Here is a 17,578-nt window from a genome sequence, read left to right on the forward strand (position 1 = left end):
ACTTAATGAAGAGAAGACGAAATATATGTGTATAAATAGAACGACACGAAGAGACAGAATAGGACAAAATGTGACTGTCAACACCTTCCATTTCGAAAGAGTACAACATTTTAAGTATCTGGGGGCCGTAATCACAGCTGACAACGATGTTACTGAAGAAATAAAAGACAGAATCCAATCTGCAAACCGCTGTCTATTCGCACTGGATAAGCTCATAAAATCAAAAAATTTTACAAGAAGTTCAAAGATAAAAATCTATAAATCCATCGTCAGACCTGTAATAACATACGGATGCGAAACTTTGACCATGACCAAAGCAAGCGAAGAAAAGCTCAGACGCTTTGAATGAAAAATACTTAGAAAAATTTTCGGACCTCACCATGACATCACCACAAACCAGTATAAGATCAGAACCAATATCCAATTAAAAGCACTCTACAATGACGCCGATATTGTCCAAGAAATTAAATCACAGCGACTAAGATGGGCAGGCCACGTGCACAGACTGCATAACGAGAGACCTAAAACTGGTATGGGAGGAGATTCCCTCAGGCAAAAGACCACTCGGACGTCCCAGAATGCGATGGAGAGATAACATCCAAGCAGATCTCCGGAAAATGAACATTCCATTGGACCCTAGGTTGATGGAAAAAGTTGTACAGTCAGCCAAGACCCACCCAGGGTTGTAGCGCTACGTGATGATGATGATGATGATGAGTATCTTACCGACAATTATATAGCTCGTACCATTAGCAGAGACCAAGTATTTCTCAAAGATATTCACAATGTGGCTGTCTTAGATTTGTCTAAAAGGTATTGGTTTAATAAAAAATCTCCACTCGTGGCGGTAAGCTACAGAAATCTGTCTAAATTCAAAGAGGTACTTTTTAAGGGTCATCTTCCACCAGTTTATACTGAAAAGCCTCATGTACTGTTCTCAATAAAAATCAAGACAGAATTTCTCAATGATGTCCAAGGCCCCATGTTTAACGCAGAAATTCAGAAGAGATGGCCTAGTTATTATTATATGTTTACTGATGGTTCAAAAAAACTAAATAACACTGCTTGCGCAGTATACCAACAGTATTCTGGACAACAGCATAAATAGACGTTACCTGATGAAGCCACCACCTACACATCCGAAATGCTGGGTTTAAAGTTTGCTCTTTCTTACCCTTTGACAAAGGAAATGAAGAGCTGTGTAATATTTACAGACAGTAAAAGTGCAGTAGAAAGATTATGTGTAACAAATAAATCCAAGCGATTGACTCATCTTGATATAGAGATTTTAAAATTGTACTACGAGGTTTCAAAGCTCGGAGGAGAAGTTATTATCGCATGGATCAAAGGCCATTCTGGGATAAAGGGTAATATAATAGCAGATGCTTTGGCAAAAGAAGCATTATCAAGCGAAGAAACCATAGACAACAATATTCTACCGGTGTCAGATATAGATGTATATAGTAAACATCTGCTCAAATTAAAATGGCAAACCAATTATACGGAATCCGAAAGACAGTCATCCTTTAAATATTGGCAACCCACACTTCTTAAAAAAAGGTGGTTTTATTCAGAGTCCAACAGAAGTTTTATTAAAACTATAAATAGGCTAAGGTCAAATCATGCTCTAACACCTTCAAGAATGTACAAAATGAATCTAGCAGACACTTCAAACTGTACTTGTAAATATGGAGATATAACACATATCCTTTTAGAATGTGTAAACCAACAAGGAAATATTACATGTTTTTATGAAAACTTACGAAAACTAAATGTCTGTTTCCCATTTCGCATAAATGAATTAATTTTCTCTGGAAACGTAGAAATCTTTAATTGTATTTATCAGTTAATAAGAAATTGTAAATATAAACTTTAAACAATATAATGTACTAACAATAGAATTAAGATGAAACTTCTAAGCAATTTGCGAACACACCAATCATGTAATAAACCTTTTAATACGAAAAAAAATAGAAAAAAAGAAACAAACAAAAAAATAAATAAATAAAAAAAAATATGTAAAACAAAATTATTATAAAAGATGACCAAAACAAAATAAAAAATATATATACATATTACATACAATATCAAAAAAGTAATATAAGGAAATAGTAACAAAAAATAAAAAAAGTAAATAAGAATAAAAATTAAAAAATGAATAAATAAAAATAAAAATAAAAAAAAACACAAACTAAAAACAGAACAGTCAAAACAAGTCAATTCTTTAATTTACTTTTAACTTACATTTAGTACTAACTCGAATTCTGATTGTTGTTCTGTGAATACAAATTACAATATAGTCTGGTCAATTGGCTATGCCAAGGCCATTAAAAAAAACAGAGGTACCATACAAAATCATAGTTTGGTGTTTATTGGGAGTAAACTAAATGTGTAGATAGTGGTATGAGAATTTTTCCTGGTTTTTTCCTCATGATTTACTATGAAATCACCAACAGGAGAATTTTACTGTCATTATGGCATGTGGTTGTCTTATTAAAGACGAATCACATGCCATGATTTTTCTGACGAATATTCTTAAGTTAAAGTTGATTTTATGTAATCGAATGAACCATCTTACAATAAAGTCGTCCCAGGAACGCAACTCAGCAATATTGACAATATTATTTTAAGTCGTCTACTTTAAAATGTATAATGTATGTCTGAATTGTCAATATAAATGAGTCCCATAAAATTAAATTATTAGAATAATTTTTCACCAAGTAAAAAACAACAAAATAGATTCATTGGCTGTTAAAACCATGAATCATGTCGTCAACCATGAATAGGTTTATCATATGAATAAGGTAGTATTATATTATAATATTCGTATATACCAAATTAAAGAAACAAATTTGACCAACTTCTAATTCATTTTATAATTTTTTTTATAGATGACTTTTACAATGAACTTACTTGTCGATATTACTAAAAAATAATTGAATAGTAAAGAACTCTTCCATATTTTTCCTAAGTAGTGTATCAGATATACATACAGTCGATTCAAATTAAAATATATTTTATATTGTTTATGCCAGACGATCTGTTTAGTTGTAACTTCTATGGAATATGATGCTTCTGTTTTAATTTTCTGAAAAAATACTCCTAAAAATGTTTTAATTATAGACTTCTAATTCTGATATCTCCCATCAAGTTTGTGAAGACGAGTATAAGCGAAAGATTAAAAGCAGATTTGCGTGCATAAGTCTGTGAAACGAAAACTTCTATTAAGAAGCAAATAATGAAAGTCAGACCTATAATTGAAAATTCCATAGAAAATTCCTTTTTGGATTATGCGAAAGGATTTAACTCTTAACAGGAGTAGGCTGCGGGAAATCTCGAAAATAATAGCAATCGTGACACATTTTATTCATATACTGATCATTTTGTACTGAAAAATTCGGTAAAAGTGAAAATAATATAATAACGCTTATCGATTATGTGTAAAAGTCAGTTTTTTCTCCTGTTACTTTAATGAATAACCAAAAACAATTAAGTGAAAATTACTTTAATTGAACTAAATTAATAATAGTGTAACGAGAAATAAAACTCATGCTTCGATATATTTACACTATTTATTTATTTAGTACACAAAATACTGCTTAAGACCAATTATAAAGCTAAAACGCGATTTTTACACACATAAAAAACATAGAAATCTTCTCCCAAATTATACAAACATATCATCTGTCGCTGAGTCATCGAATACTTGTTCTAAAGTTCATTCATTTAGCAAATTCCCATCTGTCAACATAAGCACGTGTTGATATTCGCCGTCTCATTCGTCAAGAGGCTATTAAATATAATTTATTGCCTTAAGCCAGACAGATTCTCATGTTACAGATCCAAACTTGCCAGCATGTTTAAATTTAAATTGTATCGTGTTGATTTTTAAGTTAATATATTGTGTTATATTTATGTTATAGTTATTGTTAAGTTATTTACTGGTCATATTATTTTTTATTTTTCAAGAAATTCTTACACTAATAGTTTCAAAAGTAAATATTTTTAAAAATCATATGATACACATCAGTACGACCCTGTTTGGCTTTCACGTGCTTCTATTGACAATTGGGAAGATGTAAAATGAATGTAGTTTAGGTGTGTATAGATCTGACGGTGACTAATTCGAGATTCGAGAAGTTATCCACATGCTCTAGTACGCTTAGCAGGTTCACCTGTTACACTGCCCCTTTTTAGGGCCAACCTTACCATTAGAAGTCCTCGGCATCTTTTCTTGATAGTGAAAGCAATATGTATTTCCAGCTCTGCATAAGCCTAAGGGTGCGTTCATTAGGTAGACCATAGCATGGTATCCTCGCCTAGAGCATAGCACTGACAGTGAACGCTCGCATTTAAAATAATATGCATTTATTTTACGTGGCGATGATAATATAATACCATCCTATGCTCCGATCGAGGGTCGGCGCTTCGTTATGAACGCACACTTAGAGTATGAACTCTAAATGAAGCGTCTTGAAAGGGCATGATCCTGGGGATAAGGATGGGAAGGATTGGATGCATTAAGTTGAAATATCTGGCAATATATAAGTGCATTTAGTTCTATGTCTTATGAAGTTAAAGCCTAATGAAACCAATGGAATTGCCTCGTAATGAGTGATTTATATATAGAACCTTGAAAATAATACTGGTACAGTATCAGTAATTCTGCATCCCGATTGTACCAATAACTAACGACACTTTTGCATTACGAAGACGTTACAAAGGGTTCGAAAACGGTTCTATTAGGTACTCTTCAAAAAAAGACGTAAAATGATGGTGCCTCAAATGACAATTGTGCGCAGCGGGCAATAGTATAGTTGATAAAAAGAGAATACCCACAAAATAGTATAATGTTGGTAGGCCTATGTCAAGAGTAGCCATTAATGCTGCAGAACTATTCCCTGAAATGGATGCTGAAAATAAATGGTGGCAATGGATTATTTTACAAACTGAACTGAGAAATGAGAAACTGAAACTGAGACCAACTCTGTCGTTTGAACTAACAAGAACCACGTGTTCCAGTTGCTGTTTAAGTATTAACATTTACAACCATTGTCATCGACCTAGGGTCGCATTATATTTTAAATTTTAATATGTAAACCATATATTGATGCCTCCACTGCAATTTTAGTGTTAGCTACAAGTACTAACAGAATGCACTGAGGATGATCTGAGTCCGATTGAAAACGTTATGCATCTCTAATTTTTGGACGACACTTTTAACAGGTTTTAATGAAAAAGTTTTTATACCATTATACAAATTTTTAAGTTTTTACTTCTGTATTAGTTTTTTATTTAATTTTATAAAATATTAGAAAGTTTGATTCCAATGTATATTTTTTCTTTTCTGTTCATATTCAGATTGTCTATATATACCCTTGTCATAAACACTGATTTGTTTAATTTTTATCTGCTATTGCAAAGTATGATTTAATAGCTTTTATATGTAGTATTTTTATATATACACATATTAGAACTTGTGTGATATATTTTTGGTATCCGTTCTTTCTAAGACGTTCCATAATAAATAGTGTTCTGTTCACTCGGTCTAATCACTTGTCCAAATGTATAAAGACTATATAGGTTTCACAGTTATATACACAGCTCTTCTTAATCACGTGATTAATTATGAGTTATACATTGCCACTGCAGGATATAAATTTTTCTCCACATTGTGTCTCTTTTGTCCCACCAGAACGCCGCATATAGCTTGTAATCGTTTCTTATAGAAAAGGATTTCCATACCAAAGAAGAAGAATTTTGCCATTCGCGGACAATATCGTTTTAATCTCAAGTGGAAAAAGGAACTACAATAGATAGTACAGCGGTTAGTCAAAGCAGCGTATAAAATGGGGCTGATATAACTGAAACCAAAACAAAATGGACAGATGGTAAGTTCCGAAATGGGTAGTAGTTGAAGAAGGAAGATCATACGAATTCGAAATAGTAGAAATATTTATGTATAAAGGAGCAGCAATCATACGTACACCGAACAACGATGCAAACAATAGTAACAAAGCTGTACAAAACAACGTTACAACAATAATAACATACTGCAGCTAGACATTAACAATGACAAAAAACAAAACCAAATTTACTAGAGATCTGTAAAAGGAAAGTTTTGTGAAAGGTATATGAGGGAATCATAAAAGACAGCTTATGGATGAGAAGATCAAATGACGAGTAAAGGAATTATACAATCAACTAAACATACTAGGGGCGATAAAGGCACAGTAACTTAGATAGCGTGGGTACTTAGAAAGGATGCCGAACACGAGAACTCCAAAAAGAATCCTAAACTACATTATACTCTCAAAAAGGAGAAAAAGAAGACCAAGAATTAGTAGAATCATATTTCAAAATCCTTCTTCTTCTTTAGGTACCATCTCCGCTACGGAGGTTGGCAATCATCATAGCTATTTTAATTTTTGAGGCAGTAGCTCTAAAAAGTTGTTTTGAACTGCATCCAAATCATTCTCTCAGGTTCTTGAGCCATGAAATTCGTCTTCTTCCGATGCTTCTTCTGCCATCTATCTTTCCTTGCATTATGAGTCGCAGGATGCCATACTTCTCGCCCCGCATCACATGTCCGAGATACTGTAGCTTTCTTCAAAATCCTGCATTTAATTTATCCAGTAATGTCGCTTTTTGTTTTTTGATCCTATTAAGATGCCTTTTGAGTGTCATATATCTATCTAATTAGCCTTTTTCGGTCCATCTTTGGACATAGGCCTCTCCAATCCTTTTCCATTCTTCTCTGTCTGTCGCTACAGTCATCCACCTAGAGCCCACATGCTTCTTGATATCATCTGCCCATCTCATTTGGGGCCTTCCTCTACTTCGTTTATATTGCCAAGGTCTCCAACTTATTTTGTTCCATCGGTCTTTTTTTGTCTTATAGTGTGTCCGGCAAATCTCCATTTCAATTTTGCAACTTCTTGTCTAACATCCCTCACGTTTGTTTTCTCTCTTATCCACTCGTTTCTCTTTTTATCCATTAGTCTTATGTGCAACATTTGTCTTTCCATTGCTCTTTGGGTTTTTATGATTTTGTCCATGTTTGCTTTTGTAAATGTCCACGTTTGGGAACCATAAGTGAGAACAGGGAGTACGCATTGATTGTATACTTGGTCTTAAGATGGTGTGGATATCTTTTAATTTTAAGAATGTAGCTTAGTTTGCCAAATGCCGCCCATGCCAGTCTAACTCGTCTTTTTATCTCTGCTGTTTGGTTTTCTTTGTTAAGTTTTATAGTTTGACCCAGATATGTAAATCCATTGAGTGTTATAATGTCGCTTAAATCTGCGTTTCATGAGACTCTGATTCGGGAATTTTCTTATGCGACAGTTTCCTATAACAATCTTTCCATTGCTGTTATTTTACTAAACGTTTGTTGGCCATCTCTCTCTGATTCATAAAGAGGTTTCATGAGGTTGTACACCGAAATGTAAATAAATAACATGAGTTATTTATTTTTTGTTTGAATTTTTCCTTTGTTGCTTCTGTTATTTTTTGGATACAATTATGGTAATATTAAAAAAGATCAGATGATCGTTTTGGATCAAACTTCCCGAATATGTATAGATACCAGTAGTTAGATCAATTAAATAAAATAACTAACTTTCAATAATGATTGATTTCCTTTTCTTTACTAATATTTACACAACCTTTATAGTACTACATAAATCAATTATTGGAATTATCTATATCTTTCAATCGTATCCATAAAATACGTCGTTTCTAAGGGAGTATATTACTGCCATTTATAAAAAGCATTAACTTTTTATTAAAAAATTGATTTTACTTTCAGCTTTCCGGCGATTTTTACTTCTTTTTTTTCAGATTTATAGTACTGTTCGAAGGTCTAGTCCCCCTATAAATCCGCCATTGACTTGCCTCAAATCAATTACTTTAAGGGTTTCTTGGCCCTAACGTTGACGTATTCGAGAGGCCACAATCAATAATTTTCATTCTGGGTTAATCCTATCATCTTGTTTTGTCACTTTCCAGCGATTTCGACCTATCTATTAACGAGCATTTAGAAATTGAATTAGGACATTATCAAGGTGTCATTGTCAAAGATTAAGCGATAATAATATTTTCTCCGCAGAATTCAAAGAATATTAATTAGTTTTTTAAATTATATTTGTTCAATATTTTATCAATCAGGCTTTATTATTTTCGATATTTTAGGATAATGAATTAGAATCGATCAACAGCATAGTAATTTGCATGTAAAGAGAAAATTCTAGGATAACAAATAGATAAAATACTAATATTATATCGATGGCTAAAAGGACAAATATTATACATCTTTTAAAAGTAATTAAATTACAGTTAAGTTCATGTTACACCTTTTTTTATATATTATTTAGTTCTATTTATATTAGGGATAAATTTTAATCACATTTAACAAGCTAAAAGTAACCTATATGGACATGTGAAGTAGAATATGGACATACAATATATCAATATATCCATACTGCAATTGTGAAAATATCATAAAATCAGGTTTAAAATAATACTAGTAGTACAAATGAAATTTTTATTAACTGAAAAGCATGCATAAAGTCAAACGCAATTAAAACTTAGTCTGTTTCGTTTTCAGAATCACTTGGAACAATATCTTTAGCCTCTACAGATATAGGTAATGTCTCTACAAAGTTTCTGTAGTCTTCTGGAATTACCTTCTCGCGTAAGAGACACAGAAGGTCATGCTTTTTTGGATTGGATGTTGGCAAAAAACTGTTATACTGTTGTTCAAGATGTGCATCATGGACATTTTCACACTGTTTGTGTGTTCTCGTTCTGCGTGTGCCTATGTCGCCTACGTTCAATTTTAAAAAGTCGTTTGTTGTCTTTGTGAAACGCAACCATTTAATTTGCTGCCATTTCACTTGATTTCCGTTGGTGTCACAGATATTATTTACCATAATCTTGAAGCTAACTCCTTAAAATTATAGAAATTGGAGTGTGTGAGATGGTTAATAATGTAGGGACGAGGTTTTAGCCTTGACATTTGTATTAAAATACCCCATTCACGGGGGGAGTACACTTTCTTATTTTTTCGAGCACGTTCTATGGTAGCGTGCATCGAATACACTTCTAAGTATGTAGGTTCTGGTTGCAAATATTTTAAATCTATGCTTTGAAGATTATCTATTTTAGTAACAGCATATATCATCGTAGCAGTAACATGCTTGTTGTTAGTTTGTCCACCGCAAGTATCTGAAAATAAGGAAACCTGTGTAACAGTATTGGGTAAAGATTGCAAATATTTCAGCAAACAACTTCCAATTTTAACTGATCCTTTTTGTAAGTCAAATATAATTGCTCGAAATGTTTTACCTTTATTGTCGACGGCTTTCTGTTTGTCAGCTGCTTTCATTTCCATTCCACTTTTTTTTTGCTTGATGTACCTCCCACTGACTTTGTAATTCTGTTTTATCTGTAGCACTATTATAAACGTTACATGTCACACATTGATCTTTTTTCGGTTTATAAAATGACAAAGGTGGATCATAACCATTAAATACTGATCTAAATATATTGTACTTAACAGGCGGTACATTATTTTTGGGGCAATAGTCATTGCAGTATAAACGATAAATCACACTGATATTTAACTTACTTGACAGATAATGCATCACAGTATCACGACGACAATAATGGGATGCCATTCGAGGAAACATCTCAATATGAGTCTTAATATTTCGAACTTGCTCAGCGGGTGTTGCATTTGGATCTGGTCTTCCTTTTCTATGGTCAAACCCGACATAAACACCACTGTCTCTACGATACTTTAGTGCAGTTTCAACTACTTGAAAACTAAATGCAAATGCACAAAAATATTTTTGGCATACCCTTCACGTTCAATAGATAATAGTAACGACTATGTTTTCTAGTTTTTTACTCTCATTGCAATTTCTTTCTCTGTCAATGTTTTTCTCTTCGAGTAAAGAGCAAATAAAATTTTGTTGCTTTGTTGAATCAGTAAGATTTTAATATTCTTCATCATCATCAGTGGCGTTACAGCTCTTTATGAGCCAAAGCCTTCTTCAGAACAATCCTCCATTCGCCCCTATCTCTGGCAACTCTTCTCCATGCTCTAATTCCGATAGACTTCAAATCATTTTCTAGGTTGTCTTGGTACCTAAGTCTCGGTCTTTCTCTTCTTCGTTGTCCGATCGGCCCTCTTCGGTCAAAAACTTTTCTGACTATGGCATCTTCCTCTCGTCTGATTACATGACCTATCCATCTGAGGCGTGCTACCTTAATGAATTTTACAACGTCAGATTCTCCAAATCTTCTACACAACTCAAAATTGTAACACCTGCGCCACAAACCTTGTTCTTTTATGCCTCCATATATTCGTCTTAGTATTTTTCGCTCAAAACGTTTGAGCAATTCTTGGTCATTCTGTGTTAGTGTCCAAGTTTCTGAACCATATGTTAGCACTGGTCTTATTAGTGTTTTGTATACAGTCAATTTTTTTAGGCATTTTTGAGGCCATCTGTCTTCTTAAGCCATAGTAACACTTATTGGCGAGCACTATTCTTTTTTTGATTTCTTCACTGACGTTGTTATCTTTGGTTAGCAGCGACCCTAAGTATATGAAGGTGTCAACACCTTCCAGTTCTAGGTCATCAATTATTATTCGTGTAGGTGTCGGGTTGCTTGACCTAGTGCAACACATATATTTGGTCTTTTGAACATTTATATTTAGTCCCATTCTGTGTGCAGATGCTCTTAACGACCGAAATGCTTCAGTCAGAGATTCTGTGGACCTAACTATGATGTCTATGTCATCTGCGTATCCGACAATTTGTACTGATTTGTTAAAGATAGTACCTTTTTAATATTCTTGGCAAATGCTTATTTATCTTTCTCTTATAACTTCATCTTATTTTTTTTTTCCATAATTCTGGTTTGGCTACTAGCCTGCGTTTTCTTTCTCTTTGTGCTGAACTGTCCATGCTGTAAACTACAGGAGAAAGTACTTGACGATTTGCTGTATCATGTGTTGACGAAGCTGAACTACTAGTATTTTGGTCAGACGGGAGGTAGTCACTTTCAGAGTCGGCAAATGGCTCGTCGACACTACACTGTGATAATCATCTTTTATGGGAAGGCCCTGCCACTGTATCTAAACAGACGTCGTCTTGATTTTCATCTTTTAGATTTGTGACAAAATTCATGCTATAGTTTTTTACACTCGTCACTATAATCTATCCAATACAAAATTTGTTGTTCATTTTATTTTCATATTTCGAACACTACACGCCGGTTTAACAATTACGTATGTAACAGCTCAAGTCGATATACAACACTGGACTGAAACAGAATGAAAAGACAGATTCCTACACACACCCACACACACACATGAGTTCATCCCAACCCCTAGGAACATGAGTGTACCACTGCTAGTCAGTGGGACCCCCATGTCCGAAGATCAGACCGGTCACGTTCCAAAAAAGGTAATCGTTTTGGCTCGGTACCTATCTGACCCCCAGGTTTTTCCTCCACCCCTCCTCTACGTCTGACATACGCAGAGGAGGCTATGAACTGTTACGGCGGGCGATTTTGGGAAAAGAAAACACCCTCCGTTTTTCTTGACTTGTGGTTAGGCCACCTGACTGTAGGGGTAGCTTAGTGTAGCTTTTCTCCCTATTTACTTTGCTGAGTTTAACTTTTGCATGACTTTGGGCTCTGTGTTCCGGAAAAAAAGTGTGTCCGATCAGGGGGTCGGCAGGAGGCTGACGGCCCCCTGTTCGGAAGTTGTGTGCTCAATCAAACAGTCACCAATTTGGCAAAAACTAGTTTTGGTCTCCTTGCCGGCTGAGTGATCGATGGGTCTGGCCATCAAGCCCGTGCTTGTCGCACACGGCCTCAATGCTCAGGTTTCGCGTTTGCCTAGGGCAATTGGTCCTGAAGGGCTGTTTCCTGAAGGGTTTTTCCTGAAGTGCATGCCTGAGTGGCCTTTGCCTGATGGGCTTTAATGACGTGTGGATCTGTGTCCAGCTATTTTTTCTTTAAATCTTTAAAGTTAACAGTTTGTTTGTTAGTGGGGATTTTGGGTGAAAATAATAGGGGTAGGGTTTAAGGGTGGGTGGGATGTGCATGAGCACAGATTGCTATTTAAACCATTCCCACACTTAATTGTTACCTTCGCGCAGACGCGTGCGACACGTACTACAGATCCTCCAATATTATGGATAAATTTTGTATCTTTGGACATACTATAAAAGAGTCGTTTCGTTTTGAATTTTGTGAGCGGCACAAATATTGCATTGGACATGCAACATTTGTGCACTAAGCTTATGGTGTTTTTAATGGACATGTCTTTAATGCTACTTTAGTAATTTTAGTACAGGCACATACCTGTACGTATCTCATTTATAACAAAAATGGACATACAATATTTGTCCTCTTAGCCATCGATATGTCGGAATATTTCCTTTAATTTTCATAGTTATCTTATCTTTGCCGTTTCCAAACCTTTTGTGCTGTAGCTGTGTCGGTTTTGGTTTTGGTTTGTAATGCGTACGTCATTATTGGTCTTATACTAGCTTTACATTCTTGATTTCATCTCAGTGTTAATATGTCAGTTTCGCCATAGTGGTGTTAAAGCATCTTGGTAGTTTATTTGCTTTTTGTACTTTATCTCTCATCTTTATCACCAGGTCTCCACAGCTTGACAGTGTAATCTTATTATCTTCACAATAACAATTATTGTGCTTCCGTTACGCTGACGCGTGGAACACGTCTTTGTTCTTTTAGTCTTATTCTGTCAAATGATTTAAGTCAATCAGAGACAGAATTGCTGGTCTATTATACTCTACTAATGTTCATCTGCTAAACTTATCCTCTGACTCATTAGTTCTTGTAAAATTTTAGTTGTAAGTTTTAGGGTAGAATTCAACAAGCTTGGCTGTTTTTTATCTCATTTTTTAAAGCAGTAGAATTAGTGTGCTCGTTTTCCATTCGTCCGGTATTTTATTGTATTTTATAATTTTATTAATTAATGTTGTTAATTGTTCTGTCATTGCTGCTCCACAATATTTCAATAATTCGTTTGGTATCTTGTCTTTACCTGCAGCTTTTTTGTTCTTTAGCTTTTCAAGTATTTTACAAACTACCTGTATATTTATATTAAGTTCTTCATTTGTGCTCATTTCTGGTGTTTCCGGTTCTAGCGTCGTTTGTTCTTCCTTAGCATACAGCTTTTTTAGGTAGTCAATCCATGTATCCTTTTCTATGTGTTTTAGTTCTATTATTAATTAGTTCGTTCACCTCCGTTTTTGACCTCTCATAAAGTGCCATATTTCGTTTTGCAGACCATAGAAATTATGTTCCATTTCTTTCGAAAAGCGTTCCTAGTGATCATTTTTTATTTTTCTTACAAGTGCATGTGTTTCGTTTCTAATTGTCTTGTAATTATGGTATGCCTTTTGTGTTTTGGTTAACATGTTTTTCAGGTAAGATTTTTCTTTTCTTTACATTTTGCCTTTACTTCTGTACAAAACCATGGAGTTCTTTGCCTTGAGAACGATTTATTTTTATTTATATTTCTTTCACCAAGAACTTCCTTGGCCGAGGCTAAGATATTATACTTAATTTTTGCCCAGCTTTCTTCGACTCCATCAGTTTCTGTGATATATGTGTTTCTGATTTTTTTTTTCACATACGAATTTATGATCGCTTCCTATTTCTGATGAGGTTAGTGCTCTTATATTCAAGATTTGAGAAGAGGTGTAACTCTCTATTCGACATAATATAGTCTATTATAGATCTTTGTTATCTAGTGATTTTAAAAGTGTATTTGCATTTTTCTTTGTGAGGGAAAAATGTATTATTAATACGTATTTCGTTTATGTGCAGAGGTCCGTCAGAAGGTCTCCGTTTTCATTGTAGATATTTTCATTATATTGCTGTTTATTTTTGACACAATATCATTGCCAGCACGGGCGTTAAAATCATCCATAATAATTATATATTCATCATTTGGGTTCTCGTTTATTACCGTCTAAAGGTGTTCATAGAAGTTTTCCCGTGTGGTGGTATCTTTGTTGTTCTCTGGTGCATAGATTGCTTTCACATTCAGGGGTTTAACATCCAGTTTAAGTTTTACACTTATTATTCTTTCAGAGATATACTTACATTCTTGTACTTGGTGTAAAAATTTCTGTTTATTAACAGGGCGAATTCTTCTTTGGCTCTGGTTTCTTTCGGAACACCACTGTAATTAATCAGATAGTCATCCAGCATAATTTGACCCTTTCCTTTAATCTTCGTCTCATCTAGTGAACGTATGTCTATATTTTTTTTACAAGCGCTTTTGTACTTTCCCGAACTCTTGTGTTTAGAGACTTCACGTTACAAGTACCGATGCAAAGTATATTTCTCGTTTTCCATAAATTCGTTGTCCCCTTTCTCGCGTTAGTCGTCGTAATCAAATAATTCCTGTTCCGAGGCATAATCCTGTTTCTATGAGCTGTATGGTTTTAAAGTCGACCAGTACAGTGCTAAAGATCTACGAATAATTACAAATCTATACTGGCATCAAGTGGCAAGAATAAAGGTTGAACAAGAACTGTCGGATGAAATAAATATAAAAAGAGGAGTGAGACAAGGCTGTATATTGTCGCCTTAACTTTTTAACTTATATTCGGAGGAAATATTTAAGGAAGCCTTAATGGAGACAACCGAAGGTATTATTGTGAATGAAGTAACCGTCAACAATATTAGATATGCCGACAATACCTTAGTGCTCGCTAATTGCGGAGAAGACCTTCAAAATCTAATGAACGAAATAAAATACACTTGTGATCAGTATGGATTAAAACTCAAAGTTAAGAAAACTAAATATATGATAGTTAGCAAACAAAATTATATACAGGATGATGGTATAAAAGTCGGAGATGCCACATTGGATAGAGTAGAGAAACTCGTGTATCTCGGCAGTAATATCAATGAGAGCTGGGATCCAACCGCAGAAATTAAAAGCCGAATAAAACAAGCCCGAGCTGCCTTTGTAAAAATGAGAAACGTACTTTGCAGTCACGATCTTAGCATTGACCTTAGAGTTCGAATGAAATCTTGTTACATCTTTCCTGTCCTGCTGTATGGAGTGGAAGCGTGGACTCTAACTGAAACTATCCTTAGACGCTTCACAGCCTTTGAGATATTGGTATACAGACGACTACTGAAAATAAGCTGGGTCGACAGAGTTAGAAATCAGGAGGTCCTTAGACGGCTGAACCAAACAACACAACTGGTCAATATAATAAAGAAACGCAAGCTGGAATACTTCGGTCACATTATGAGACACCCTGAAAAATATGATCTTTTACATCTAATCATTGAAGGAAAGATCCAAGGTAATCGTGGTCCTGGTAGAAGAAGAACATCATGGCTGAAAAATCTAAGGCAATGGTATGGAAAATCAACTACATCGTTATTTAGAGCTGCTGTCAATAAAGTCACGATAGCGAATATGGTAGCCAACATAATATCCAACGATCGATAACGGTCATGGAACTAGAAGAAGAAGTAGGGTGCTAACCTGGCTGTAGATTTCATCCTCCTTTATCCGTGCTTGGGACCTGTAACAGTTCTATCGAACTACTCGATCCACCCAACAAAACTGCAGGCGGAGTTAATCAATGTAACTAAAGTGCTGTATTACCCCGCACCCGCTTACATTTTCTTGTACAGACTTTATTCCTACTTTCCATATTAGCTCGCACATTGTTGCAAATACCCCGCCACTAACTGTAATTTTACAGTTTTTACATGGAATCCGTTTTTTTATTTCTTTTATTTTCTTACAATAGTCTCGTTCGATTTGACCTTCATATTTCATATAAACGTGTAAGCTAATTTACACCTGGCATAAAGCTTTTGTTCAGTAAATTAGAGTTAAAAAAATTCTGGTTTATTGTGTTTTAAGGATTTTCATTTACCTGAAAATATAAGGTGTAAATTGGCCTTAAGAGACCAACTTCGAATCAACGGCAATTTCCCCGGGCACCTATTCCAATTACCTTTTTTACGCGTTATACATAATTTGGCAAAGTTTAAAATAGTTTACAAATTTTTTAATTAAACGTCCCTTATCATGTAAAATATAGCTGAAAATTCTATTAAAAGAACTTAACTTTTACATTCAAGATTATTTTCAACAAAAGCCATTTTCATAATTTTATGACATTATAAAATAGAGACAGAGCGTGCATGTCAACTGGTTATAACTTGCAAGTAGATGCACCATCGAAGATTAAATAGTTTCTGAGAAAATGCGGAAAATGCAATTTCATGAGTGGATAAATTTCAATTCGTGTTTCGCTGACTTGACGGCAAGCTAACATAAAAGTTGAAAAGATTTGGCACTTGCAGAAGTTCTCTAGGAACAACTTCAAGAGCAAAAATAAAAATGCATTGTATTGTCGTAAAATGAGAACTTAATCATAAACGGATGGATTTGAAATGAAATAATTTACTGGAAGAAAATTTTGTTTAGAGGGTGATTCATATAGTGGATAATATTTTACTTGCAGGTTCTATGGGACAAAATGTAAATATGTTTTGCTTAACAACGAAATAACGGGCAAATATGTAGAGGAAAAATCAGACGCCCATATTGTGGATGGGAACATGAAGCCAATGATTGTGAACAATGAAAGCAACCAGCATGTGTCTTATGCGGCGGAAATTACAAAAACTGCAGTGAATTTCCAAAGCACAAATCTGTTACTATCAAAAAATGATGGAAAAATAAAAGAGATAGTCCATACTATACGGACGTCATAAATAAAAAACTGCCCATTGAAAATAATAACAACAGATCACGATACTCAGAACACCAAAAATTGTTGAAATTCCAAGATCATCAACTGCGGTGGAATTTAGAGAAATTAAAAACATACCAACATGATAAATGTTACACTTGATTTAAAATATTTTACAAAAATATTTTCAATTCTCACCAGATCAAAATTTGTTACTTAAAATAGATTTAAACCAAAGTCTTATATCGCAATGTTCGTAGATTTACAGTATAGGGTAAGTCCGGGAGAGACGAGCCTCTTTTTTCTCACACAGATAACTTGAAAAATTGACTAGTGTATGATACGATTTTTGGAAAAGAATACTTATTATAGTTTATATATTTATTGTGCAAAATAAAAAACATGTAACTTGAGGAATATAAAAGGTATAGAAATTAACATAAATACTTCTTATTGGCCCATCTATACCAATGTAGGTACAGATGGGCCATTGCTATTGGTAGAGTTGGGCTAATGTGAAACACATAAAATAATGATGTTAACCTATTTCTTTTTACTAGCAATTTTTCCACACGAATCACAAACATTTTCAAATTTTGTACAGTTATAATAATAATAATAATAATAATAAATGTCTTTATTAACAACAGATTAAATTTTCTTTACAATGAAATATAATATCAGTAGGGCGAGATTCAGTTTGTGTACCACTGTGCAACAGCGGCACACAACTGCTCTTCCACCTAACCCCCAAAGTTGTCATGGCACCAGTATTTGCAAATCAAACA

The 17,578-nt window shown here is 34.3% G+C and overlaps 1 protein-coding gene across 1 annotated transcript in view; it reads left to right on the forward strand.

Annotated features, from left to right (window-relative positions):
- Appl (amyloid-beta-like protein) overlaps positions 1–17,578 on the forward strand; it is a 671,165-nt gene that overhangs the window by 492,790 nt on the left and 160,797 nt on the right. The gene's annotated exons all lie outside the window — the stretch shown is intronic.

The sequence above is a fragment of the Diabrotica undecimpunctata genome, chromosome 4 (assembly GCF_040954645.1).
Source record: "Diabrotica undecimpunctata isolate CICGRU chromosome 4, icDiaUnde3, whole genome shotgun sequence".
In the NCBI taxonomy this organism is placed as follows: Eukaryota; Metazoa; Arthropoda; class Insecta; order Coleoptera; family Chrysomelidae; genus Diabrotica; species Diabrotica undecimpunctata.